This window comes from Colius striatus, chromosome 6 (assembly GCF_028858725.1).
Source record: "Colius striatus isolate bColStr4 chromosome 6, bColStr4.1.hap1, whole genome shotgun sequence".
Lineage (NCBI taxonomy): Eukaryota > Metazoa > Chordata > Aves > Coliiformes > Coliidae > Colius > Colius striatus.
Genome location: NC_084764.1, coordinates 43,562,398 through 43,588,582, shown reverse-complemented (window position 1 = coordinate 43,588,582; position 26,185 = coordinate 43,562,398). Strand labels below are relative to the sequence as shown.

General features: G+C 45.1%; 1 protein-coding gene across 7 annotated transcripts in view; it reads left to right on the top strand.

The window, feature by feature from the left end:
- The first annotated feature begins 2,268 nt into the window (after positions 1 to 2,268).
- TRAF3 (TNF receptor associated factor 3) overlaps positions 2,269 to 26,185 on the top strand; it is a 67,914-nt gene continuing 43,997 nt past the window's right edge. For 4 of the 7 annotated variants that reach the window (XM_061998228.1, XM_061998227.1, XM_061998226.1 and 1 more), the window contains exon 1: positions 2,269 to 2,366. The gene's annotated coding sequence lies outside the window, so the exon portion shown is untranslated. Of the gene's footprint in view, positions 2,367 to 2,625; positions 2,760 to 3,408; positions 3,465 to 26,185 lie in introns of those variants that run through there. The other 3 variants (XM_061998224.1, XM_061998222.1, XM_061998225.1) reach the window with 3 other exon arrangements.

Below are 26,185 nucleotides of genomic sequence, written 5' to 3'. Positions count from 1 at the left end.
TGATGGGGCTGGGACAAAGGCTGCACTCTGTGAACTTAAAGGTCTCTTCCAGCTGAAACCATTCTGTGGTTCTATGAAATTCCAAAGCAGTTAAGGACAAGACATTGGTAACATACACTGCTGTAGCAACTGTACTGGAAATCTCCAAGATCTTGTAGTCATGATATGGTAAAAGCCCACCAAAGCACTCGAAACAGTAGATACTAAGATCAACACTTCATCCCTTTAGCTACAGACATTTTAAATGTGGAAAAACATCTCTCACACAGTGTAAGATTTCATTTTCTCTTTTGGGGGAAGAATACATTAGGTACAGCTGCTAGATCTACAGGCACTGGAATTCTACGGTGGTTTTTATTTTAGGGCACATACAGCACAGCAAAAAGAGTGGCAAAGGAGGAAATTGCAGGTTTGTCTCTGATGGAAACTTATTTGCAGCTCTGCTGCTGGAGAAATCCAGGCTTGGTGCACAGTCCTGTCAGCTGGTCCAGAGCTAAGCAATCTTGAAGAAGTGATGGGCACATTTAAGACACTGGTCTTAGATTCTGATGGCAGGTTCACAGTGTCATTTCAAAAGGCGCAGTTGTCTTGACAGCTAAGCCAGAGATTTACTGGGGGACGGCAGCAGAAGCAGGAGAGATGGGCTGTGTGAGAGAAGGTAGAGAAGTGGGATGAGGAGGGGAAAAAAAGAGCACACCAGGAGGGAATTAGCTGTGCAAGCCAACCTTCCTATTTTAGGGGCTGCCGAGGACACAGCCGGAGCTTAGAGATGTGTGGGTTTGCAGGGCAGGTTAGCGTGGGCACTACAGAGATCTGGTGGATGAAGACCGCAGAGGGTCAAGATGGATTTCGGGACCCGGGGAGATGCTGTAAGTGGCAATTATGACGCAAAGCTTGTCCGTTCAGGATCGTGCATCCAACTGTTCCTCCCTAGCGATCCCTCGATAAACAACGTCCAAAAAGGATGGTGACCTCACCCCACTGAAATTAGCCAAACACCACACATTTCTCCGTGTTCGGCTCCGCACATTCCTTACAGCTCCGGCTCTCCCGGCTCGCAGACCTGCCAGCCCCATCCCCGAATACGGAGCTCCCAAAGCCCCTGTGCGGCAATTCCTCCAGCCCACCCCGGCTGAGCCCATTCCCCGGCTCCGGCTGAGTTCGCCGAGGCTGAGCCCGTTCCCCGGCTCCGGCTGAGTTCGCCGAGGCTGAGCCCGTTCCCCGGCTCCGGCTGAGCCCCCCGCGCCGCTCCTGCGCCTGAGCCGCCACTCCCGCTCCCCTCTCAGCAGCCCGCCGAGGCCGCGGGGACACGCCAAGCCGCACCAGCGCTGCCCCGCGTCAGAGCGAACCGCCGGTACCCGCCGCGCATCTGCCCTCAGCAGCACACGCCGCGATGAAAGCGGAACCCGACACGGGCGTTTATTAAACCTGGGCGCCCGGAGCGCTCTGCGGGGAAGCCATCGTCGGCCCCCTGCCCCCGCTGGCGAGGAGGGAGGCTCCGGGACGCCGGGGAAAGGAGCGCAGAGCTCCTGCGGCTGGCTGCTCCCCGCCCGCAGCCGGCCCGGGCCTCTGTTCGGCGTCCGGACTCTCCGGGGGGCGAACGGCTCTGGCTCGCTGCTCTCTTCTGATCTTTTCCAGACTCTTCTCCCCCTGCCCTCCCTCTCTCCCGCGGTTTCTCTCCCTCCCCTTTCCCCCCATTGCCTCTTTCATTTATTTAAGACTATTGTGTTCGAGGGGACCCTTTGTGCGGGGCTGCTCGCACCTCCCTCGGGGCGGAGAGGGGAAAGAAAGCGGCTCTCCACCGCGCCGATCCCTCGCATCCCGGCGCCATTCCCCGCGCCCTTCCTCTCCTCAGCGCTCCCGCCATTCCCCCAGTGCCCTCGACGGTGGGGCCCTGGCAGCAGCGCTCGCCCTCAGGCCGAACCCCGGTAACGGCGGGCTGAGCCTCGGCGCTCCCCGCTCCCCGAGCGGGACGCGGCGTCTCCGAGCAGGCCGCCCCGCGCTGCCTCCGCCCGGCGCGCACGCCCAAGCCGGGCGCAGAGCGCGGCTGCCTTCGCCCCGGGCTGCACCCGCGGCAGCGGGGCAGAGGGGGAGGGGGTAACGGCGGCATCAGGTGCAAGGCAGGCCCGGCCCGGCCCGGCCCCCCGTCTGCCGCCTGCGCGCTGAGCGGCCCGCCCCTCGGTGTGTGAGGAGGAGCCGGGAGAGCAGCGGGTTTCGCCGGGGATTTCCAGGCTGAGCGGGCGGGAGAGGAAGTGCGGGGCGGGGGGAGACGGCGCAGAGCGGCAGGGACTTTCCGTCGGGCTGGCGGTCGCCTTCGCCGGGCTCCAGCTGCTGTCCGCCGCCCCGCTCCCCTCACACGCTCGCAGGTAGGGCGGCCGCGGGGCTCGGCGAGCCCCGGGCAGCGGAGTGGCGCGGCGGCGAAGAGGGAGCGAGGGGAAGCGCCTGGCCGCCGCCGTGGCTGCGGCTCCCGCTCGCGGCTCCGGCACCGGCCGGTCTCGCCTGCCCGCGCTCGGGCTCCGGAGGCAGAGGGACGGGGCCGGGCGGGCGGCGGGAGCCGGGAGGGTGCTGCGGCGGGGGGCGAGCTGGCGGCGCGGCGCTGATACGAGGCATCTGCTACCAGGCAGGGGCCGAGCGCGCTTCACCCGCAGCCTGTTGCCGGGACCTCGGCGGCGGCTGGTGCCCGGGGGATAGACCAGCCTCCGGCCGGGGCGGCGTGGACTCTGCCTGCCCGGACGCGCTCACACTCCAGGGCTTTGCAGGTGCCCCTTTTTCACTTACTTATTTCTGCCTCCCCTCCTCCCTCTCCTCTCGCTTTCTTTCCCCTCCGCCCCGCGGTGCGTGTATGTGTCGGGAGGGGAAGGGGAGGTGAGGCCGGCAGGCCGGAGCGGAGCCGTGCGGCGGCGCTTGCGGCGTTTGATGTGTCGTTTGAATGCAGAAGCCTCGCTCCGCTCCTGGCTCCCTCCATATGCGGTGCTGGGGGGCGGGCCGACGGTCTTTAAAGGGGCACTGCCGGCAGCCGCCGCGCCGGGCTGCCGAGCACCGGGCCCCCCGCAACTTCGCGCCTCCCGCCGCTGCCCTCTGCGGCGGCTCCGCTCGGGCTCCCGCCCCGGGGGAACCTCGGCAGCCGCCGCCGGCGAGAGCGCTGCTCCGGGGGTAGGGAGCTGCTCCTAGCCGGTGAGGAAAGAGTTATATTTGTGTAAAGTCTGGCTGCCTACAACAGCTCTGCGCTATTAAGCCCGTCTGCCTGGCGCGAGCGGAGAGAAAAAGTGTTTTGTTTTCACGCCATTCATTTTGGGCGCTGATTCGCGGCGCCGCGTTTTTAATGCGTGTTGCGTTAAATACCGTGTTGTAGGTTAGGAAAAAAAATAACGAGTGTTTAAAAGTTTATACTGAGTCATTCCTCTGCAGATGAACCTATGACTGACTCATAATCTGAGAACTGCAGTGGCTTGTAAAATAGGAAGGTAAGGCATTTACATTTTGATTTATTTGTGTCTTCGGGTGTCTGAGATCTGAATTGTCTGCGGAAAAACGAGAGGAATGGTATCAATGCGAAGAGGCATAACATCATGTTATGCTGCTCTGAGCTCGTGTGTGACGTGAGAGACTGTGTGTGCCACCTCTCTGTGGATCTCTACCGTGCACTAGGACATTCTTCATCTTTTTCTGCGTTGTCGCTAGTAAAATGCGGGAAGTTCGGATGATACCATTTGAAATTTGCAGTCTCCTTGGGTCACAGACTTCTCCAGCTCGTTGAGATCTAACCGAGCCTGGTATGTTGTAATTCGTGGTCGGGGTTGTTTTTGGTAAATGTATTCAACAGAGCTGTGTATTTTTTTTTCCCTTGCAGGTTTGCCCTGTAGAATGCACGTAGCGTTATTTTGCACTGATGTGAACTTGCACTAAACTCCTTTTCAGTCTATGAATGCATAACGTGAGGGTGAACCAGCGGTATTTAGCTTAGACAAGTGAAATAGTGTAATCTGAAACGGTTAACAGAAATCAGTATGTAAAAGAGCTCCTGACTTGCACAGAAGCCTGGATTGAAAGGCTTGCACCGAGTGTTAGAACCAGAGAGATCACAGCGTATACCATATGTTGTCCTTTAAAACGAGCCATTTGGCTAGAAGTGCCTATAAATGGCAGCCCACATGCACTGTGCATCGATTAACATAGATGTAAACGGTGTATATTGTGTTTAGGGAAAGGGTTTTTTGGTTTAAGTCAAGAAAGAGTCGAAAATTTGGACTGAATCAGAGGGGGTTTTATGGCTGAATTGGGAAACCCCTTGTCAGAGAGCTCGATAACGGAAACATTGATGTATCATGAGTTTGAGCGTTGGAAGCAGTCGGTGCTATGAGGTTATAAAACTTGCTTTGTTCCAGTATGCAAGTGGTAGGTATTTTACTGAAATACAACTTAGTGAGAAGCTTCCAATAACAGCTGGACCTAGTATATGGAAAGTAGCAAAGCAAATTGGTTCTGATCAAATGAAGGTGCTAAATGACTCGTTCTGTAGGATTTCCTGAAGTCCCTCTGCAATTCAGTTTGATACCAATTTTGAGAAGCCATTCTTGTGTGGATTCAAAGAATGTGATCACCATGAAAGCATATTTACTGTTGGTACCTTGGAGAACTGTGTAAGATGGCAGTAGTTAGCATCAGTGACGAAAAAAATCTTGTATCAAGTCTTACCTGTGCTAATACAGTTTGTCTTTAACTGGCCTCAAGATCTTATTGTGTTTTTAGATCTTTACATTGTTCTTGCCCATACTTAAAAGTTTAAATGAGAGAAGACAAATGTGTTTGTTCAATGCTGAGCTCAATCTGTTCTATTAGGAGATATGGCAATGCTGAAAATATGAAAAGCCACTGAACCATTGGAACATAAATGCACATTGGTAAGGATATGGTCCACAGTTCTGCAAGTGAACAGGCAGTTTAAAGATAGGAATGGCTTCAATCTACTCCCATATGCTAAACTGGTTTTGTATGAATAGTTATTGCAAAGATAACACATTTCAATCTCTAGTGTCTTAGATGATGCAAGAACTGGATTTCGTTAGTTTTTTATTATAATAGTGTTTCTTAATTGAAGGTGCTGAGTCTTCTGATGTCTTAAGACTGCTCATTACACATTGGTTTCAGATGTCTGTGCTCAGTTTCTTTAAAGAATTGCCAATGCTTAATGCTATTTTTTTGGATGCCTGTGGGTGGGTACTTTCTGAGTATGATGCTTGTGTTTGCAACCTCCTGGCAGTTTTGGCTTATGGCTCAGAAACACCTAAAGTGATGGGAGAGAGTGAAATTGGGAGATTTCATGGTGTGGAATGGGGAAAAGAAGCCACGGAAGGGAAGGTTGTGTACTGTTGTGCAACAGAGTGAAGGTGTGATTGTAGCACAAGAGGGAATGCTGTGGTCATGCTAGGTTTCATCTTAGCCTTTTTGACCTGTGGTGATGTAGTGGTGACACAGAAACTATAGGGGTAAAAGACTGGCAAAGAGAACATAGCTGATCTCGCAGCTGTGCCTGCTGGAAGGCCATACTCTAATAGATGGCTAGTTTGGAGACAGTGTAAGTTTGTTTAGACACATTTTTTCTATGGCTTTTTTTTTTTCTAAGATGGAAAGAGTTGTGAGGAAAGGACAGACACCTTATTGTCAGTGAAATAGGAAGAGGTACTCTATCTAATGCGAAAGAGGGGAAAAGGAAATAAAGAGAAAAAAGCCCCTAGGCTTAAGGAAAGGCATGGTAGAAAGATCTGAGAACTTAGGGAGAACATAAGGCAAAAGATTATTTGGTGTTGGGAATTGTGTGAGAGAAACGTGTAGTCTATGAGGGTGATTTTTTTTCCTTCCTGGAGATCATCTCTGCTGGAACACTGACAGCAAAATATCGTTGCCACTGTGCCTTCAATTGCTACCAACTGTTGGCTTTGTAACTAGGCTAACAGGGCGAGCGTCTCTAAAATTATATACAACAACTGTAGGTCACTAATCCTCTCCACCCCCAAAAAAAATGTTAAGCCTTTGATTTCCATGCTGTTGTTCTTCCCTGCTGCTTTGCTCTGCAAGTATAAAGTGTGATTTTAGTGGAATTTCAAGTTCTACAGTTCATCTAGTCAAGTGCGGCATGGGAAGGGAAGTCTCAACATGTTTGTGGGTGCCGAGGTTCAATCTTGGACACGTGTGGCAGCCACCATCCTGGCTCCCTCCTCGTACTGGAAATTGGGATGTTGTATGCTTGAACATCAAGATCGAGTTCTTGCAAATTGCACTGCAATGTGCATAGCAGGGATGCTTTAAGTTGGAATGTTCAGTGGTTCCAGTGCTATAGTATCATGAAGCGATCACTTATGACATAGATTTCTCCAATGTATAGAGGAAACGTTCTGTAGATGATTTGCAATGATAAAAATAGCTGATGATTATGTAGTACAGTTCAGTTACTCTGAAGTGAATATATGGTACATGTAGCAATTGCTTCAGTCAGAAACAAGTCATGAAACTTGTGTTTTATGTACTTGAATGGTGACTGTGTAGAAGCTTAGAAAGAAACAACATTTGGAGTGATACTGAGCTTTTGCCTTTGTGGTTTTTACATTAATACACAAAGCTCCATCCTTAAAAAAATAAGGTAAGATATGGCCACTCAAGACAAGGCTGAAATGCTTTGAGTCTTTACAGTTTTCTTAGTAGTCTAGCAAAAAGTTACTTTGATCTGGTCCGTCTTGAAAAGCACGTTGCAGGTGCTACTGTAAGAGGAAAAAAGTGTGTTCCTGGCTGCCACTTCACTCCCTCAAGCTTTGACTTCTGTGGAGAGTGAGAAGATGGTCCATTGAAGATACCAGTCTAAAAATCTAGGAGGCCTGAGGGGCTGGGTTGTGTGGGGTTTGGTGGTTTTTAGTTCCTATAGATTTGTGTACCGTAAGTCATTCAGTTAGGGCCAAAGCAACGAGGACCTTTGATGTTGCAGTGTGATGTGACATCATGCCTGAGTCCCAAGGGCAGAAGGGGGATTCCAGTCCAAGTTTCCTACTTCCCTGGGGAGTATTCTCATCGTCGAGCCACAGGCCAGTTAAGAGTAGTGTCACTTCCTTCTCTTGAAACTCTTCTGCTATGCCAGGAATAATCAAAACTCAGAGTCCTTGAGAAAGAGAGCAAGAGGAAACGTGATGTCTCAGTCAAGCGGTTAGGACAGTTACCAGGATGAGGAAAGACAAAGTCTGCTGATGTGGCTTCCACTGCTGTTTTCTCTCTTGTTTTCTGGTGCGTTTGAACTTGATGTTGTGATGCTTGCTGAGGTGATCAGCCTTGTCAAGACAAACGTTTCCTTAAGCACCGAAGATGTGCCAGGGATGAAATGAGTACTGATACCTGAGTGCTGCTTGGGTAGCTGTCTAGGGGTTCTGAGAATAACTTTGGTGGCTTCTGGCTCCGTATATAGACTGTTTTCCTGGTCTGTAGTACAGTGTCAATAGTGGCACTTTCTTACAGTCAGAGGACATGGAAATGATGAGGTGCTGAGACCCAACAGGGCAGTACAAGCATCATCTTTTGATAAAAGAAAGGAGTTGTAAGTGCTGTTTAGAGCATCCTTTTCTGGCTCTTCTGCAGCAGTGCTGTGCCATTCTGCACCATCAGCACTGTGGCATGGGAAATGGTGTTTGCTTCATGCTCTTCCATTGTTGTCTACAGCAAACATGCAGCGTTATATGAAGCAGGGTATACATGACACAGTTTGTCAGTGGTAGCTGGTCTGGTGTTTGTACTTGTTCCCAGCTTTCTGCTTCGGATGTTCTAGAAAAGCAACCATTTGTTCTTGTTCTGTGGAACCAGCTTACATGATAAATGTGCCTAAAATAAGTTTCCAGCAGCAAAGCCTAGCTCATAAACCAAATGTTGGCAGTGTGAATGGATTTGCTGTTCTAAACTCACCCATATACTTGAGAGTGGGAGATAATTAGAACAATTATTAGAGGTTTTTATAACGGAGATCTTGTGGACTGTACCAGTTTGACCGTCCCCTCTTCCTGAGAGTAGGTTGCCATGAGTGTTGCAGCTTCTAACTTAACAGCTTGTAGATGTAAGTCTTGGTTTTGCATAGGAAGTGTAACCTTGTAAGTTTCAGCTCATCCTTGTTTTAATATCTGCAGTGACTCCTCTTTCTGCATTTTATGCTCTTCAGCCACTAACAGAATGCTCTCGTCCGTGCTGTGCTTCTCTTCCATCTTATGTTGTTTGACCAAACAGCGTAAATCTTCTTAATTTCTCAAGCCATTTCCTCTGATTCTTAGGAGTGGCTTATTTGGAACTGTTTTCAGTCAAGTCTCTTGTCATTTCAGAGTTGTTAAGGGATGACTTACTCCAAGGTGTTTTCATCCTTGTGCTTGAGCAAAGTGGCTGTACGTTCACCTTGACTTCTGTTTATGTTGCTTTTCTCTTGGAAAGGCTTGCACTTACTTTCACACTTCTAGCTAATAATTTTTATCTGCAAATCCACTTTTCTTTGACCTTTCAGTAGCTGCCTGTTTCTTTGATTCCCTCTGCATGCCACCTTTCACTCCAGGTGGATTAACTGGCTTTTCTCTTCCAGGTCACCAAAGCTACTCCACAGTTTACCCTACTATTATTTGCAATATACATGTCCTTAAAACCACCCTTGTTCTCACATCCCATCCTTTTCACTATCCTCTTTTCTCTTCACCGCAACATCCTTGAGAGAGGAGCATTGTGCTTTTGCCTGGGAATGTTTTTGTTGTTATGACTGTTGTGATTGAAGCTGTTTAGGATACGAGTTCTATATTCAATAGGTGCCAAAGGTAAAGTGCTTGTGGCTGTAAAATGACATGCTCTCAAAACACTGTCATTTGGCTGACAGTTTGAGTAGAAGGAAGTTGGACATCTAAATAAACTACAGCTGCTGATTTGCACATGTACATTTCTAGCAATTTTGGAACCCTTTAAGGCAATAGTATTTTTTATTGCCTTCTAAAAGTCAGCACTTTGGGGGTGGGTGGGGGAAAAGGAAGGATTTGACCTAGCCTAATTTGAAGTTAATAATTTGAAGTTAGTATCTCTTGAAGTCAGCAGTATTTTCTGTTTTCTGTCAAGAGTTGAATCATGTTTCTGTCTGCAGAACCTGAGCATGCTGTATTTCAGAGCAGCAGATATGTCTTCCTACTTACCCATGGTGTCAATATGTAATGGAAATACCAATGGATCTTGTGTTGCAGCTCAGCTGGTAGATATTACTGTTGTGTTGCTCGTCCTGATTGTCAGGGGTTTTTGTATCCTGTGTTACAGCAAAGTGCTTTGACAGTTTTTGAAGCAATGTGCAGAGGAACGCTCCTGACAATCTCTAGGAAGATAAAACAAGTTTATTGTTATTTGAGTGTTGTACTTCATCAGCTATTTTTCAATACCTGGGACCATAAATTTCTCTTATTCCTCTTTCCTTCTTACAAATTCCTGAAACTGTTACTTTCCTTTTGAAAAGGGTTATTTGAACATGCAACTTGGAGTATCTTGGCAAGTAAGATTTTGAGAGAGTTTTGGGGGATTTACTGCCTTGGTATTTTCTTTATTTGACTTTGTGTGTTTGGTTGTTTTTAAAGAAAGATTTAGGACAAACAAATAAATATCCATCCACTGCATTCTGTATGTTTTTGCTGGGGAGATGATCTCAGAATAGATGAGGAAGACCTTTGCAATTGTCCTGTTTGTGTAAATAAAGCTGTTGGTACGTACAGCTGAAATCTCAAGTGGCATTTTTGCAGATTTATTTACTAGGACTTTTGGTGTTGTATGTCTTTAACTATGTACTGTCAGCTGTATTCCTTGAATGTTCTGAGATGAGACAGGGCAGACAGACTTCGAAAGTCCTTTGAGCTGTACATAAAATGACAGTTATTCCAGAACAAGTGTGCCATATGCTGAGTTAATTGAAAGAGTTCAAACTAGTTGAACCCTTACTTGCTGTGTTGTGATTTATATACCAAACAAGGAGGAGAAAATGCAGTGGGGGGGGGGAAAAATACTGCTGTGTAATGGATCCATTTCATACATAAGCTCTGTCATGTTTGTTTATGTGAGAAAATATTAATGAGTGGAACTTGACGACAGTCATCATGCCCCATGCTTATAATAAGTTGCCACTAGTATGTTTTATAGCAGAAGTGCAACCTGAATCACAGAAGGATTGGAAGGGATCTGGAAAGCTCATCCAGTGCAAGCCCTTTGCCAGAGCAGGACCACCTAGAGTAGGTCACACAGGAACTCGTCCAGGTGGGTTGGAATGTCTCCAGAGAAGGAGACTCCACAGCCCATCTGGGCAGCCTCTTCCAGTGCTCCCTCACCTCAACAGGGAACAAATTCTTCCTTGTGTTTCTTTGGAACCTCTTGTGTTCCAGCTTGTACTCATTGCCCCTTGTCCTGTCATTGGCCATCACTGAACACAGCCTGGCTCCATCCTCCTGACACCGACCTTTATGGATTTGTAACCATGAATGAGGTCACCCCTCAGTCTCCTCCAAGCTGCAGAGCCCCAGCTCGCTCAGCCTTTCATCAGAAGGGAGATGCTCCACTCCCTTCATCATCTTGGTGGCCCTGTGCTAAACTCCCTCCAGCAGCTCCCTGTCGTTCTGGAACTGAGTGGCCCAGAACCAGACACAACTGGAATGTTTAACTCCATCTAAAGCGGGTGTAGGTAGTGACTTCTGTTGCTATGGCGAAGTACAGGTTTGTCAATATTCCTTTTGCTTTAGAGGTTCTGACATCTCCATTTTGCTTTCAGAGGGAAAGTTTAAATATGCTTAAGGTACTTTTAAGCTGCCATCGCTGTGTCATGGTTGCTGTTGTTTGTTTTTAACATATTTCCAACTAAAATCTTGTTAAAATCTTCCTGACTGTCATGGTTTGACATGAAGCCATTTCAACATGAAGGGGGAAGGGACTGTAAAGATGGCTCCTGTAAGAAGTTGCTCGAAACTCTCCCCAGCTCTGAGCCAGACCCACTTCTGGAGCTGAGTCAATTAGATGCCTCCACGATCACTTTTTAAGAAGAAGCCTGAAGAGGAGACATCTTCCTGTACCTTCATTCTTCTAGCCCTTCTTTCTCCAACTGGTGCTGGTGCAAGGAGTAGGAAGAGGGAGAGAAGCAACTGTGCAGACTCCAAGGTAAGTGGGGGAAGAGAGGAGGAGGTGTACTGGAGCAGATTGCCCTGCATCCTGCAGCGAGGACTGGTGAAGCTGAGATGTGTTTGCATTTCGTTAAAGACCCCACATTGGGGGCAGTGACTCACTTCACTAAAGACCCCGCATCAGGGGCAGCGATTCTCTTCATTAAAGACTCCAAGCCAGGGGCAGTGACTGTGGCCAGAGGAGGCCATGTCCCGTGTGAGGGACCCCATATTCACAGAAGCTGTCACTGTGGGGGAGAACCCACACCAAAGCAGCTCATTAAAGTTGTACCCAGAGGAGGCTGTGTCCTGTGTGAGGGACCCTGTATTGGCAGAAGCTGTAGCTGCTGGGAAGAACCCACACCAGAGACATTCATTAAGGACTGTGTCTTGGGGGAGTGACCCTGTATCTGAGCAGGGGAAGAATGCCTGGAGTCGTCCTCCTTCGAGGAGACAGAAGCGGCAGAGCCCATCTGTGAGAGACTGACCACATCCCCCATTCCCTGCCTCCCTGAGCCGCTGAGGGGGGAGGCGGTAGAGATATGGGGAGCAGTGAGCTGGGCCCGGGAAGAAAGGAGGGATGGAGGAGGGAGATCTTAAAATTCTGGTTGTAATTTCCCAATCATCCTACTCCCTCTTTGCTTTTGTTCTGTTTTGTTTCTAGTAGGTAGTAGAATAAACTTTCCTACTTTCCTCTCTAAGTCGAGTACTGGAGTCTGTTTTGCCTGGAACCATAGCTGGCAGTGGGCCCTCCCTGCCCTTGTCTCAATCCACAACAACCTTGCTTATCTTTTTTCCTCCCATCTTGCTGGGGTCTCCGCTGTCCTAACGAGGGTGGGGGGTGAATGGGGGGCACTGAGCACAGCTGGTTTAGCAGCAGGGTTTGCTGCTGGAGTCAGGGCAGCAACTCTTAGGGAGGGTTCATGTGTTCTTGTAATCATTAGAGGTAAAAAGTTCTACAAACACCTGCCCATGTTCTCCTGTTTGCCTTTCCCCTTGTAGCTACCCAACCTCACAATTCTCTGAAAAACAGATGTTGCAGTTCTAAGATGAAAAACCTTATCCAGGAGACAAAATAATAAAACCATGGTAGTTAGAACATCCCAAGAGTAATTGTTAAAATCCATTAGAGGCACCTTGAAGGGACAAGGGTAAGTAACACAGTGGGAGAAATGATACCCCTCCATTTTTCCCATGAATTGAGTGCCATTGTTGAGTTCTGGGAAGAAACGGGGAAGAGACCACAAAGCCACGTACACGTTCCGACCCAACTTAATAGCCAGTGACACAGCCATATCGTAAGCCAGTCCCACCCAGTGTAGCAGAACGACAGTTTTCATACATTTTCCACAGGTCACAGAATCTTAAGTGTTGGAAGAGACCTTGAAAGATCATCTAATGATAAACAGATGATAAACAATATCATAGGGAATACACGATGCATATACGAAAACATGCAGTACCACCATAAGCATAGCACCCAACATTGTGACCAGCAGTTAGTTAGTTAACCAGCAGCAGCAATGTACACAAGAAGCTTGTTTAGGCCCACTCTGTTATATTTCAACCTCACAGGCCCCACATTGGGAGCCAATTGATGTCATGGTTTTGCCCAGCCGGGACAAAGGCAAAACCCCCACGACTCCTCCCCTCCCGGCGGCATGGGGAGCGGATGGGAGAGAAGGGAAAAGAGCCTGCTTAAGTGGAAATAAGAACAGTTGAATAGAACAAAGTTCAAAACAAATTGGAAAGGAACAATTATAACAACAAATAAGGGCACATTACAAAGAAAAGTGGTGAGGGATGTAGTTGACCGGCTGCTCCGGACCGGCGGCTGAGGAACCGCGACTGCTGCAGAGGGTTTGTTCCAGCCAGCTCCCCACTTATATACTGGGCATGACGTCAGGATTCGGTCGAATACCTGGGTCAGCTGCCCAGCCTGTACCCCTTCCTGCTTCCTCACAGGAATTAACTCTATCCTAGCTCAAGCCAGGACGCTGTTAAACAATCATCCTCTTTTTTTTTTTTTACCCAACAAATGTGGATGCGAGTGTAATGCCTGTGGAGAGAAAAGGGCTGTCTGTTGCCTATGGAGAGATGGTTTGGCTTCCCTTGTAGCTATTACAGAGTATTAAATAAGCCATGTGTTAGTATCAATAGTTAACACCTCCAAAATAAAGGGCTTGTCATGTTAAAGAATGGGAAAGATTGGTGAGCTCTCCATTAGATGGTGCTGCTGGGGCTGAAATATTTATATACTTGATGGAGGAAGGTTTCTGTCTAGAACTCTTTTCATGGCTGTATTTGTTTTTTAAAGGGCTTCTCTTTATTAAAATACTTTCCAAAGGCAAGGATGCTTTTCCAGTTTGAAATGAGTAGATAAGATACTAAAAAGACAGGCTGTCTCCGTGGGGAGGAGATATGGAAGGCATAAATCATACACTTTTTGTGTTGGTGATTCAGATTTTAGCAGCTGCCTCTTGTATCTCTCATCTCTTTGTGTTAAGTCTGTTATGTTCATGTCTTGTCCAGATGGGGATACTGCAGTATTGAAGAAGTTTAACGTCAAGAAATACTTGACTTTAAGAGCCCAGAAGTTAATTAGACTGACCATTACAGTAGGTACACCCTCGTGAATCTAATACTTGAGTTACTGTCGTCTTTGTCATTGTCCACTAGTGTTTCTTTTTAGAAGGCAGTGTTTTAATTTGAAGATGTGATGAGAGTATTCCTTTGCCTGATGACTGACTGGTGGTTTTAGAAAAACTTAAGGGAACAAAGATGGTACCTACACACAGAAGCTCTGAGGGTCATCTGAAATGCTGTAGGTGATTCCCCCATGGCTTGAAGTTGATGGTGCGAAAGTGTGCAGTCTTCCATATGACTAAAGTCTTTGCCAGTAAGTAAAGTAGAAAAGAATCAAAATAAGTGGGAAAAAAAAATCACTAATTTTTAGAAATGGTGTTGGTCAAGAGTGATAATGGTTAGTCAGGTTGGGTTCATGAAGCCAAACCCCTCTTCTCATTAGTTAGGAGTGTTTTTAGCGTGACTTAAGGAATCAAGGTAATTGTGACCGGACAGCAAAAAAGTTAAACAGCACTTACCGAGAAATGTAAGGGACAAAAGCTTGCTTAAGAAATTGAGATTTATTTTTGTAAGTAGCTTAGCAAAAATCAATGTATTGGGGTTGGAAAGTTTAAATAGTTTGTGATCCAGCAGCAGAAAGCTAGCTTAATGGACTTGGCCTGGGTTTAACTGCTGTTCAAGTGGTGTGCAGCAGTCAGGGGACTTGACATGTAACTTTCTGCTTTCCAAACAAGAAACTGGCAAAGTGTTTTTGCTTTCTAATGTTGGCCAGGGTTAAAATATATGATTAGCAGGTGCTGTTAATCCCCCAAAATTAAACAGGTTGAAGCAATAGGCAGAGGGGATGATTCTCCTTGTTCTTAATCGTCCGTTTTGGAATAACTCAAATAGAAGTTATCAGTTATGTGATAACTGGAGAAATGGACAAGCTGTTGTATGAGAGAACTTGGCCATTAGTGTTTTATCAATTTGCTAATAATAACTTGCAGCTCCCTAATAATAACAACTCTTGAAGGGGCAATTAAAGGATAGCAGTTTTGTCAGCCAGACATAGGTCTTCACGTCAAACATGGACCTGCTATCCTCAGTTACATAATTGGCTTGCTAAGTGGGGCCAAACCCAAAGGTTGGGAATGGAATCAGGCAGAAAGTAAGTCATGCTTGCTCACCTTGAGTCACACGGAGTCTTAAGGGTTGGAAGGGACCTCGAAAGATCATCTAGTCCAAAACCATAAAGCCTTGTTGCTAACATTGCCCCAGGATAGCATATAGACAGAAGGCTGATAGTATTCTGGGCTCTATTAATAGATGCTTAAATGTTAGCAAAACCTGGCCTTGCTGCTTCCCTCTTACCTTGAACAGTTTGGAAACTGCCTTTGTGTTTACAGGCTAAAACTTGGCAATTAGTAGGAGCTATCATTGTATTTTGCTGTGCTTCACATCAAGGAATAACTATTCCTACAGCCAAAATAGCACCAACAGGATATCCCACAGGAGTGTTGGTTGGAGAGGGCATGGTAAGGACAGTCAGGGAAGACATGACAATGCATTGTAGCGTGTTAAGGATGTGTATGTTTATTTTTAGGTGAAGGAAGTAATGAGAGGATGTCTAGGGAGTGGTAAGAGCAGCATTGACTAAAAATGAGTGGGATGGGGAAACTTCTGGTTTTAAAGAATACTCAATGAACTCAATGATGCAACATGAGATTTGATGTAAATGAGGGGTTTTATTTACACAGGGATCTTTTGAGAAGGGCACGTGGGACCTGTACTCCTATGCAAGAGCTTATTGATCTATGGGAAGGCTCTTGATAATAAATATGGATGCTTATCTTGATTTAATGTTGACCCAAGAGAGGAAGGAGCTGGTTAAAAAGGCAGAAGAAGGCAGCTTGTGAAAGATTAACTTAAACTGATAGAATTCAGTATTTCTAGGAAGTGAAGGAGGAAGAAAAGCAAAATAAAGGCAAGAAGAATTTAGAACATGCGTAGGTAAGGTGCCAGAGGAAGCATTTTAGAGTCTAAAAAGAGTTCAGTAACATTTTCTTCTTTGTAGGCAACAAGTATGAATTAGTGTCTTTCTTTGGCACTGACGCGTGGTGACAGACCACTTTGGCTTAATTGGTACGTTGCTAATGATCTGAAATTCAGGAAGAAATTGTATGAATTCAGGTGGTGTTGTTAGAGATGAGTTAGAAAGAACGGCACAGATGTGTGGGGAGAGGATTGGAGTGTTTGAGCCATAAAACAATAGCAAACTAACACGGGAGATAAAAAGGCAATGAGGATAAGATGTTTCTTCATGTGGCCTTGAGCAATAGGAGGCTATTGTTCCAGTAGCCTTTATGGAGGGAGAAATGACAAAAGTTGATGCCAAGAGAAGCAAAAGGAATTGATTCTCCTTTCTTTTATCTTTTTTAGAAGAACCAACTGATAGTACATAGCCCAATTAGATGTTAACTCTTTCATGTTTGGCATAATTAGTTAAGGTTAAATGCAATTCAAAAGGGTTTTTGTATTTGAGCTTGGGGCAAGGTCCATTATAAATGTATGCATAGTATCTCATCACAATTCTTTCCGTGTTGTGATTAAGGCTTTAGGAGACTGAGGAGAAACAAGTCTGTTTGAAAGGATGGGGCTGCGCCTGTAGCAGGCAATGGATTGTAAAAGTGAGCAGGAAGAGACAGGTAGCTGTCATCATCTTGGGTAATATTGCCTAAACATCTGCTTTAGGTCCTTAGATAGTTAAATTTTTCCAGTAGTGACTTTATTCAGGACAGAACAACAGTGTGCCCAGGTGGCCAAGAAGGCCAGTGGCATCCTGACTTGTGTCAGAAATAGTGTGGCCAGGGGGACCGAGGAAGTGATTGCCCCCCTGTACTTGGCACTGGTGAGGCTGCACCTCAAATACTGTGCTCAGTTGTGGGACCCTTGCCGCAAGGAGGACACTGAGGTGTTGGAGGGTGTCCAGAGATGGGTGACAAAGCTGGTGAAGGGTCTGGGGCACAAGGGATGAGGAGCAGCTGAGGGAGCTGGGGGTGTTTAGCCTGGGGGAGGCTGAGAGGAGATATGATCACTCTGCAACTGCCTGAACGGGGTCAATCTCTCCAGTAATGAATGACAGAACAAAAGGAAATGGGCTCAAGTCGCACCAGGGAAGGTTTAGGTTGGACTTTAGGAAGAACTTTTTCACCGAGAGGGTTGTTAGGTGCTGTCCCAGGCTGCCCAGGGAGATGCTGGAGTCCCCATCCCTGGAGATATTTAAAAGCTGTGTAGATGAGGTACTGAGAGACACGATTTAGTGGTTGGACTTGATGATCTTAAAGGTCTTTTCCAACCAAAATGATTCTATGAATAATAGAGAACAAATGTAGTATGCATGCCAATGGATACCAAACTGAGAACCCCTGTAAGTATTCTGGACAACGGAACTCTAGTTCAAAAAGGACAGGCCTTGATGGGCTCAGTGACATCAGGTAGCTTACTGCTCCTAAGTTCTCGTACAGCTTAGGTGTTTCTTGCAACCACTTCAGTTTGTCTTGTTCTCCCGATTTCAAACACTGAATCCAATTCACGAGATGTGATTGAGCTTCAAAATACTTGGCATACAGCCTGATCTATTATCTTAAATGAACCTGATATTAAGACTAGATGGAATGTGTCAGTCTTGATACTGTTACCAGCACTTGAAGTCATTTATTTCCCCTACTCTTGCAGTAGACTCAGAGCTGTGGTGGGCTGGAACTCACTGTGTACCTTTTGATAGTGTTTAAACCAGCAGTGGACATGAGCTTTATGTTGTATGACATTGTGAAGTGAACTGTAAAAACCAAGGAGCCACAGTTTTGGGTTGGATTTTTTTATCTACCACAAACATAATAAAGTCTAAGGCAAAGATAGGAAGGACAAATTAAGATGTACCAATATCTTAATGTCTTAATGGAATCATCAGGGCTCAAGCCATCAGAGCCCATTGCTGAGTATTGGATACAATAAGTAAAACAGAAGCAACTTCATTTAGAGAGCCTTTTAATAATACACGATTCTATATGTTCTTAGTCCCTGTTAGAGCTCCCTGAGTCCATATGATAATATCTTTAAACTGCTGTTGTTGCTGTTATTCAGGTCTTTACTTGTTTTCCTGCTAATAAAGACACTTTTAAGAAACCTTTACTGTTTATATGCAAGTGACTTCTGAGGAGCTGTTTCCTCATGGCCTCTGTTGAAACCACTCTACATGTCGAGATGTTCACTGCAAGAATAAAGAGGCCAGTGTGTAATGGCTGTAAATTGGCACAGAAGAGTTCAACTTCCATTGTTCTAAGCTAATGTCAGATATTAACCTGTTTTCAATAACTAGGAGGAGAATAAGTGGTAACTGAGTTATTCTTCTTGCAGATGCTGAGAGGGATCAGTCCTCTTTGACAATATCACAGTTTTGCCGTGAGCATGGCAGACCTAGTTAGTCCAAATTAACTCACTTTGGAAAAGCAGGCAGGATGAGAGTGGGTATCAGAGTGCTGACTATCCAGGATTACGTATCTACTGCCAATACTGAGACAAAATGCACAGGGAAAATAGATCTTGGAATGGCACACATTCTGTGTGAGTGATGCCATTGCCTGCAGTTTGCACAAATGTCGTTGGTCTGGGTGGTTGTCTGAACAAAGAAAGCTTCGGGTTGGTCTCTAGTCCATACTTCGACTTGTGGGTAGTCAGACAGGAGGCACAAAGTCTGAGTGGTCAATATGTCAGTAAAGAACTCTTGCAGGGAGTTCTTAAGTGTTCTTGAACAGTGATACAGGAGGTTTATCCATAAGCAAAGCACTGTAGAAGAACAGAAGTCTCCATTACAGGAAAAAGGAGCCTTTTAGGTCTGTGATGTTCTGTCTGCCTCATCCTCTCCTTTTGTCCATTCACTGGAGGACTCAATCAGGGGCTGGGCTATGGGCTGGAACACACCTGTTTGTTGCTGCTGCAAGAATTTAGGTTTTTCAATCATTCCTTTGTCTGTGATCAGTTTTTTTTTTGTCTTTGTTCTAATTTGCATTGTGTGTTTTGGATTACTGTACTGAAGTTCTTCCCTGAACCACATGGAGATCCAGTGTTAGACAAGAACTACCAAAGCCTCTGTATCATTCTTCTCCTGCTTGAACTGAAGAAATTGTTTCCATGGTATGACCTAAGCTTACAACAGTAGCTCCAAGGGTTGTGATCTCTGTAGGGCCATCTTGCACAATAGCAGATTAAGCTTGCTCCAGCATGATCTCCAGATGTCTGACACTAGGAAAAGCCGTGCTTACTTTTGTGATTTGAAGTGTAGCAACTGCTTTAGGTGGAAAACCTAAGGCAGACCACAAAACCAATATTGTTCTGGCTGTGGTTTTTTGATAAGGTGTCCAGGGAGTGCAGCCTGCCAGTTCATGGAAGGTGAGGACTGGTACTGTGTGGATAAAGATGATGAAGTCCATGTGAGTACAGAGCTGTCAAGACTGACAAGAGAAGCTGGAGGTGTGGAGAAGGATTCAGCTATCCTGTGGAACTTAAAAAGCTGTGCTATCTACTTTCTGTGTGAACTATTGTCTGCCTTTGGGTCCTCAGGATGATTCTCAGAGATGGTGTTGCTCGTTACAACTTGAAGATAGTGGTTATTTACTTGGGCAATGCAGCTGTATCACTGGTCTTAGTCTGTGTGCACCACTGGTAGAATTTAGGCCTTCAAATGAATAAGTGCATCACCAGATAACAGAAAGAAGCATGCTTTTGCTTTTTTTCTTTCTCTGTAATGACAACTTGCTTTTGTCATGCAATGGATTCAGCTACCTTAACTAGGTTTCAACTTAAAATTGAGCATGTAGTTATTGGAGTCCAAAGGCCTTTTTACTTCATTCTTCTGTTAGCATCAATTAAGACAAAACACATAATGACAGATGTGACTTGTGCTGGCAAATAAGTAGGTAAATTATCTGTGAGAAGTGAAATAGGAGGGTGCTTTAATTTAGTGTGGGGTGGAAAGAGTGTTTCAATAGGACAGAAGCCTTTATAAAGGATTTGCATCTCCAACAGTAAAATGAAAAAATGCTTTGGGGTCTGTTGGGAAAGTTGTATTACACTGTCATGGTAAGAGTTGTGCTTCTTCAGTACTAAAACAAACGTGGTCTTTGCACTTTTAAGACTTTATGTAGTAGGACTTAGTTTATGATGAGAGTTGAGTAGAGAGGAACCTCATGAGGTTCAACAAGGACAAGTGCAGAGTCCTCCATCTGGGAAGGAACAACCCCATGCACCTAGGACAGGCTGGGGCTTAAACTGCTGAAGAGCAGCTCTGCAGAGAGAGACCTGGGAGTCCTGATTGATAATAAACTGACCATGAGCCAGCAACGTGCCCTCGTGGCCAAGAAGCCAATGGCAGCCTGGGGGCATCAAGAAGAGTGTGGGCAGCAGGTCAAGGGAGGTTCTGCTCCCTCTCTACTCTGCCCTGGTGAGGCCTCATCTGGAGTCCTGTGTCCAGTTCTGGGCTCCCCAGCTCAAGAGGGACAGGGAACTGCTGGAGAGAGTCCAGCACAGGGCCACCAAGATGATCAGGGGACTGGAGCATCTTCCTTCTGAGGAAAGGCTGTGGGACCTGGGGCTGTTTAGTCTGGAGGAGGCTGAGGGGGGATCTTTTTCTATAGTAGCTAGCAACAAGACAAGGAGTGATGGGATGAAGCTGGAACACAAAAAGTTCCACTTAAACATAAGAAAAAACTCTTTCAGTGTTTCAGTGAGGGAGCCCTGGCACAGGCTGCCCAGAGGGGGTGTGGAGGCTCCTTCCTTGGAGGTCTTCAAGACCTACCTGGACATGTTCCTATGTGACCTGATCTAGGTGACCCTGCTTCTGCAGGGGGGTTGGACTGGATGATCTCTAAAGGTCTCTTCCAACCCCCACCATGCTGTGATTCTATGATCAGTTTTTTAATGTAAAGCCTGCTTTAGAGCACGAATCCTAACACTTGTGCATTTATTACTCGTGACATTCATCCAAAATCGTCAATTTCCACATTTCAGAAAGCTGTGCAATTAAAACAAAAAGACTTTATCATTAAAAATATTGTAAAAGCAGCACCTAAAAGATGCCATCTGTGTTTTTAAATGGATCCTTTTTAGCAGTATGAGGACAATAATAAATGGTTTTTGAAATTACTTAGATTTTAAGTAGAATCACAGAATGGTAGGGGTTGGAAGGGACCTTTAGAGATCATCCAGTCCAACCCCCTGCAGAAGCAGGTTCACCTAGATCAGGTTGCACAGGAACGTGTCCAGTTGGGGTCTTGAAGACCTATATATAAGTATAACCCTTAGATTTTAGGTATAACCCTTAAGCTGTTATCAACCCTCTGGAAAATGAGGAAAGATGAGGAATGAGGAATGAACTTGTGTTGCAGCATATTTTCATTGCTAAAAGGAGGAGAGAACGGCTTTTAGTTCATTACTCCCTGCCTGTAGGGATTCTTGTCTCTCTTGTTAGCTTTTATTTCCCAGTGAAGTGAAAATGGAAGAAATAAGATGATATCGTGCTTTCTTGTAAGTTCATTCTGACTGTTACACGAATTTTCTACAGGAATCAAACTGGTACCTTAAACCACGTCATTTCTCAGTCTCAGGAATGGCGACAGCGCCCTAGCCAATATGTTTTAATAACATTTGTCGGTAGTATTAAAACTACCTGTGTTTTCAGTGCTCATGTTTCCTTTGTATCAGAGTGTAAATCTTTCCTACGCTGTGAGCAGGTTGAAGTGCAGCAGCTGGTAAAATCAGCCCCGTGTTGTGAAATGGAGCATGCATCTCGGATAGTTTCTTTTCTTGGTTTTGGTTTAACAGAAGTATCTTTACATCTGCAGTTTCTGGAAATTTAAGAACACTGTGAACCTCTGGCCAATACAAATTTTCCCATTATGTAAAACATTGCAGATCAGCTTGACTCACTGAGTGGTGGCAGTGGTGACTTCCTCAGTGAAGTCAATGGGCTTGTGCAATGAATTGTCGCCTGAACTAATAAGTTGCAGCGCAGCTTTTTGACTCGCTGCAGTTTGTTATGGCTTCCTACAACCCTAACCTAGTATTTCTCTTTTCTGCCTTCAGGCTGGTGAGAATTGTTTCTGTATATTGATAGGAGATGCTTGAAACAGACTTCACTTGTTTGTTTCCCAGCAGGAAAGCCTGAGTGCTTAGGCTTAACTGAATCAAGACCAGCTCTCAGCAGTGGGAGACAATATATTAATCCATTGGAAGCACAGACCTGCAGTCTTGTGTGTTACTGTCGCTTGTGCTGTGAATTTGTTTCATGTGAGCAGGTAGGCAGCAACAACTCTTCATCTGTATGTGTTTTTGCAATATGTACATTTAGAAACCTCATGACAGTTGTGTGAATTGGGGTTTTTTGCTGGGTGGGTTTTTTTTTGGTAGAAGTACTATTTGCATCAGTGCATGCAACTGTAAAGTACCTTATTCTCCTTTGTGCTCTCACATCTTTAAGTTGATGATATTTATTTTCATCTTCAGTGCCTGGACTTGCTTTAGTTATGAGTGAGGGTGATACCTAAGAAGCCAAATAAGTTCAATTCTTATTTCTGTAAGTAAATCCTCTTACAGCCTTGCACTTGTGCTGTGTTTTCCACACAGTGAGAAGGGACTACCTTGCAATTTCTTCTGTGGTTTTTTTTTGCCTGATGGAATTACGTTGCCTGATTGTATATGAAGGCTTGTTTGTAAATATTTGGCTCATTTTATCAGTTCTGTTGTATTTGCAAGGAAAACAAGCAACTTATTATCTCTATTAAACATCCGAGAGAAACACTTTTTTATTCCAAGTAGCTTAAAAATACGATTAGAACTCATAGTTGATAGTCAGCTTTCTCAGTCAGCCACAACCTAATTTGGGAAACTACATCATACCTCAGTTGCAAGTGGAGAAAACATCCTGAATCTTTCAGAGCAGTACATTAAATGTGGTTTGAGGTCGTGCTTTCCTTCCTTGTTCTTCTCTACATCTTCTGGAGTTCGAAAAGAGGTGATGCTTTCGGTTAGCAGTCTTGCTTGCTTTCAGTTCAAGCTGTAAAATAGGAATGCATAAAAAAGTGAAAGATGGTCCTTTCAGCTTCTTGACAGGAGCATAGGAAATTCCTCGGTCTTTCAGGTGAATGGTAGGGGTTGTGTCTTTGGAAAGTGGAAGCAGGTGATGCTCTGGGAATACTGTGACCTGCTGCTCAGAGCAGGTGCAGACTCTTTCAAAATTTGATGTGGAAAAGGGATAAAAAGAAGCTTTTATCCCATAATGCTAGACAGTATGTTAATCACTGTGACTAAGAACTGCTAGGTGAATTATGTGAATTAGTGATGCTGTTTATACACAGAAGTTTGTGTTCTTGTCACACTAAGTTCTTTTTGTAGGTTCACCTGACAGTATAACAAGCCCTTTCTAGGTTTTTTGATCTAGATGTAGCACCTGAAGGGTGCAGGAGGAAGTAGTAGTCTCCTGGAATGATTGGATACCATCTTGGGACATTTTTCTTTGAAAAAAATTCTTTGAAGAATACAAGGGAACTTGAATAATTTGTGAAGCACACTTTCTGTCTTTCTGTAAGATTTTCTTCCTTGGCTCATCTAATAACTTAGTGCACGTACATATGTGTGTGAGGAGGTGGGAACTTGGTAGGTGTAAAGGTAAGATCAGAGAAAGGAGGCATTATATCTGTCCTTCACTGAAGGAGAACAGAAATGTATAGAAGTGCTCTAAGTGATGGAGAAAGTCTCTGATAGCTCATTTGTTGGGTTTTTTGTCTATTTCAAAGCCAACAGGCCTTTCTCCTTTTCAGATTCATTATCATACAGTTTTTAAATGTGGTATGTGCTCTTTGATCTACAACCAGGGAAGAGATTTGAAACTGAAGATGACCTTTAGTGTTAAGTAAATTATTTCTAGTACAGACCAGCTTAAGATAAAACTAACCAAAACTTTGTTTGGGAGCCTAAACTTGAGCATATGTTGTCCATTACAGGAATTTCAATTTTAACTAGGTCATGTTAGAAAGGAAAAAACAAGTTGTAAGCCTACTGTTTCAGTGCTTGGAAACTCGGGAGCCACTGTGAACAATAAGCAAAGGACTTCTCCATTATTTCTCTCATCTGTGGGTGGGGGAGTGGGTAGTAGGTGTGTTGACATGATATCTGTAAGTCTGTACCTTTGTTGCCTTAGCTTTTCTTTAAAAAGCCAGTGAAAACCTTGTTGAAACTGGGCAAGGAAAGCAATGAGTCTTTTTGCTGCTGCAGGCATCTACTTCAGAGCTCTCCCATTTCCTTTCTGCTTATCCCCATATAATATGCTCTGAATATGCTCAGCTGCTGGAGGTGTCTGAGCCTTTCATGTCTATGTCAGCGTGTGCTGTGCCCTGCCCTAGTGTTCCAATGAATGCCCAACCAGAAAGGACTGGGCAGGATCCTCCTTCAAGGAGGAGATGGATCTCAAGGAATAATAGGCTGCTGATGATGGGCAGCTGGGCTGCTTTGGGCTAAAAGATCTGGCCTTGAGCCTTGCCCTGCAGGATGCAGAGAGAAGGAAGGGTGGAAAGCAGTGATGAGCCTATTGTTGCAAAAGAGCCAGCGACTGGCTGATTGAGGATGAGTGCTCATTGTTGCTCCCTCTGCTCTTAAATGCAGCTGTGGAGAATGAGGAAGCAAGGTGGGGGGCTGGGGAGGAAAAAAAAAGCTAATGCAAGCATAAATGAGACTTCTAATGTCCAAAGAGGCAATGAGCATAAGTAAAAAACTCTAAACTGTAAAATTCCATCTTAAACACATGAAAAACGCTTGACTGAAGGGATGCTCAAACACTGCAAGAGGTTGCCCAGAATAGTAGTAGAGTCATTCTCTGTGCAGAGAGGTACTCAAACCTGGTGGGACACCATTCAGTCAGCTGGCTCTAGCTGACCCTGCTTGTGAAAAGGCAATGGACTAGATGATCTCCAGGTGTCCCTTCCAGCCTCAACCCCACTGTGAAAGCTTCTTTAATATTTGGATTCTTTAACTGCTGTTGTGTAGAACGTTTGGGAAATAATTACAAATGCCCCTGCTGGGCATTGGTCTCACAATGCTGCTGCTGTGTAATCATGGCAGTTTTAATGGTACAGGGAAGGCATCCAAGTGTTAAAACAGTTAATTGACTAAACTGCCTGATTTAAGCAGCAAAAGCAAAAAGCACCCAGCACACAAATGAAGAAAACCACCATGACTTTTTCTTTAGTCGTTGTTAACCCTTAAAAATATTAGTGCTTATGATCATAAAAGGTGTCTTTAATGTAACTTATAAACAAGTCACTAAATATAGGAAATAACTCAGTAAAAAAGTTCTTTCCCCTCCCCAATTCCCTCTAGTTTTGCCACAAGGTAAATCCTAAAGTTACCTGGTGAAAAATGAAGGAAGACAGGAATATGAGAGGAACAGCAGAGAGAATCCCAAGAGATGCTGCCAGACTGCAATGTGTTTCTTTCACTCCACAACTATTAAGACGTGAGGTGATTTGAAGGAACTTTTCTGTAACTGTGTTTCTTTTCCTGGGCTCTTTCAGTCCTCCCCTGTTTGCATTTTGCATAGCCTCGAGAAGGACCGCAGTGCAGTAATTGGCAAGGAGGGAATTACTAAGAGGGAAAATGAAGCCATGGTGGCACCTCTTGCAGTGTTGTGTTGCTGAGATATGCATTTCGGAGTAGGAGGTAATGAACAGCTGCCTTCAGGTTTCCAATTTGGAAATCTGACTGCCTGCAAAAGAAAAGATGGGGATAAATTTTCATTAAGTGTCCCTAGTGTGTGCATGGCGTGCCAGGCAGTGAGCCTATTGATGCAATGGTTTGGTGTTTTTCTTGATAGGAAACACTTACAGTTTCTGCCTAATACTTTGTTTGTAATCCTCTGTGCTCAGTGGAGAATAAGGTAAGGTACTTTTTGTTGCCTGAGCTGTAGAGGATAACAGAAGTAATTTCTGCATGTTGTAGCATGCAACAATAGCTGCATTCTGTTGGAAAGTAAAAGTTTGGGTTACCTTTTTTGATTGCTTGTAACTCATTGAATTCATTGTTATCAATTGCCTGAATTAGCTAGTGTATTATAGTTGGCAGTTATTTGTACTTCATATGTATTGAAGTATTTCTTCTTGGAGTCAGTTTTCGCTTTGGTTATCCAACAGAGTAAGAAATTGTTTTCAGGAACAGTGTTCTTTTAATGTTAGTCTTAAGAGCGAAACCCCCAATCCTTTCTATGTCTTATCCTTCTGAATGTTTTTGAATGCCAGAATGGTAAGGGCCTGGCACTGTTGTAATGCTGCTGCTTAGCTGGGGAGTGCACTTGTTCAGGGAGAATGAAACCTTGGAGGCACCTGAGTTCACAG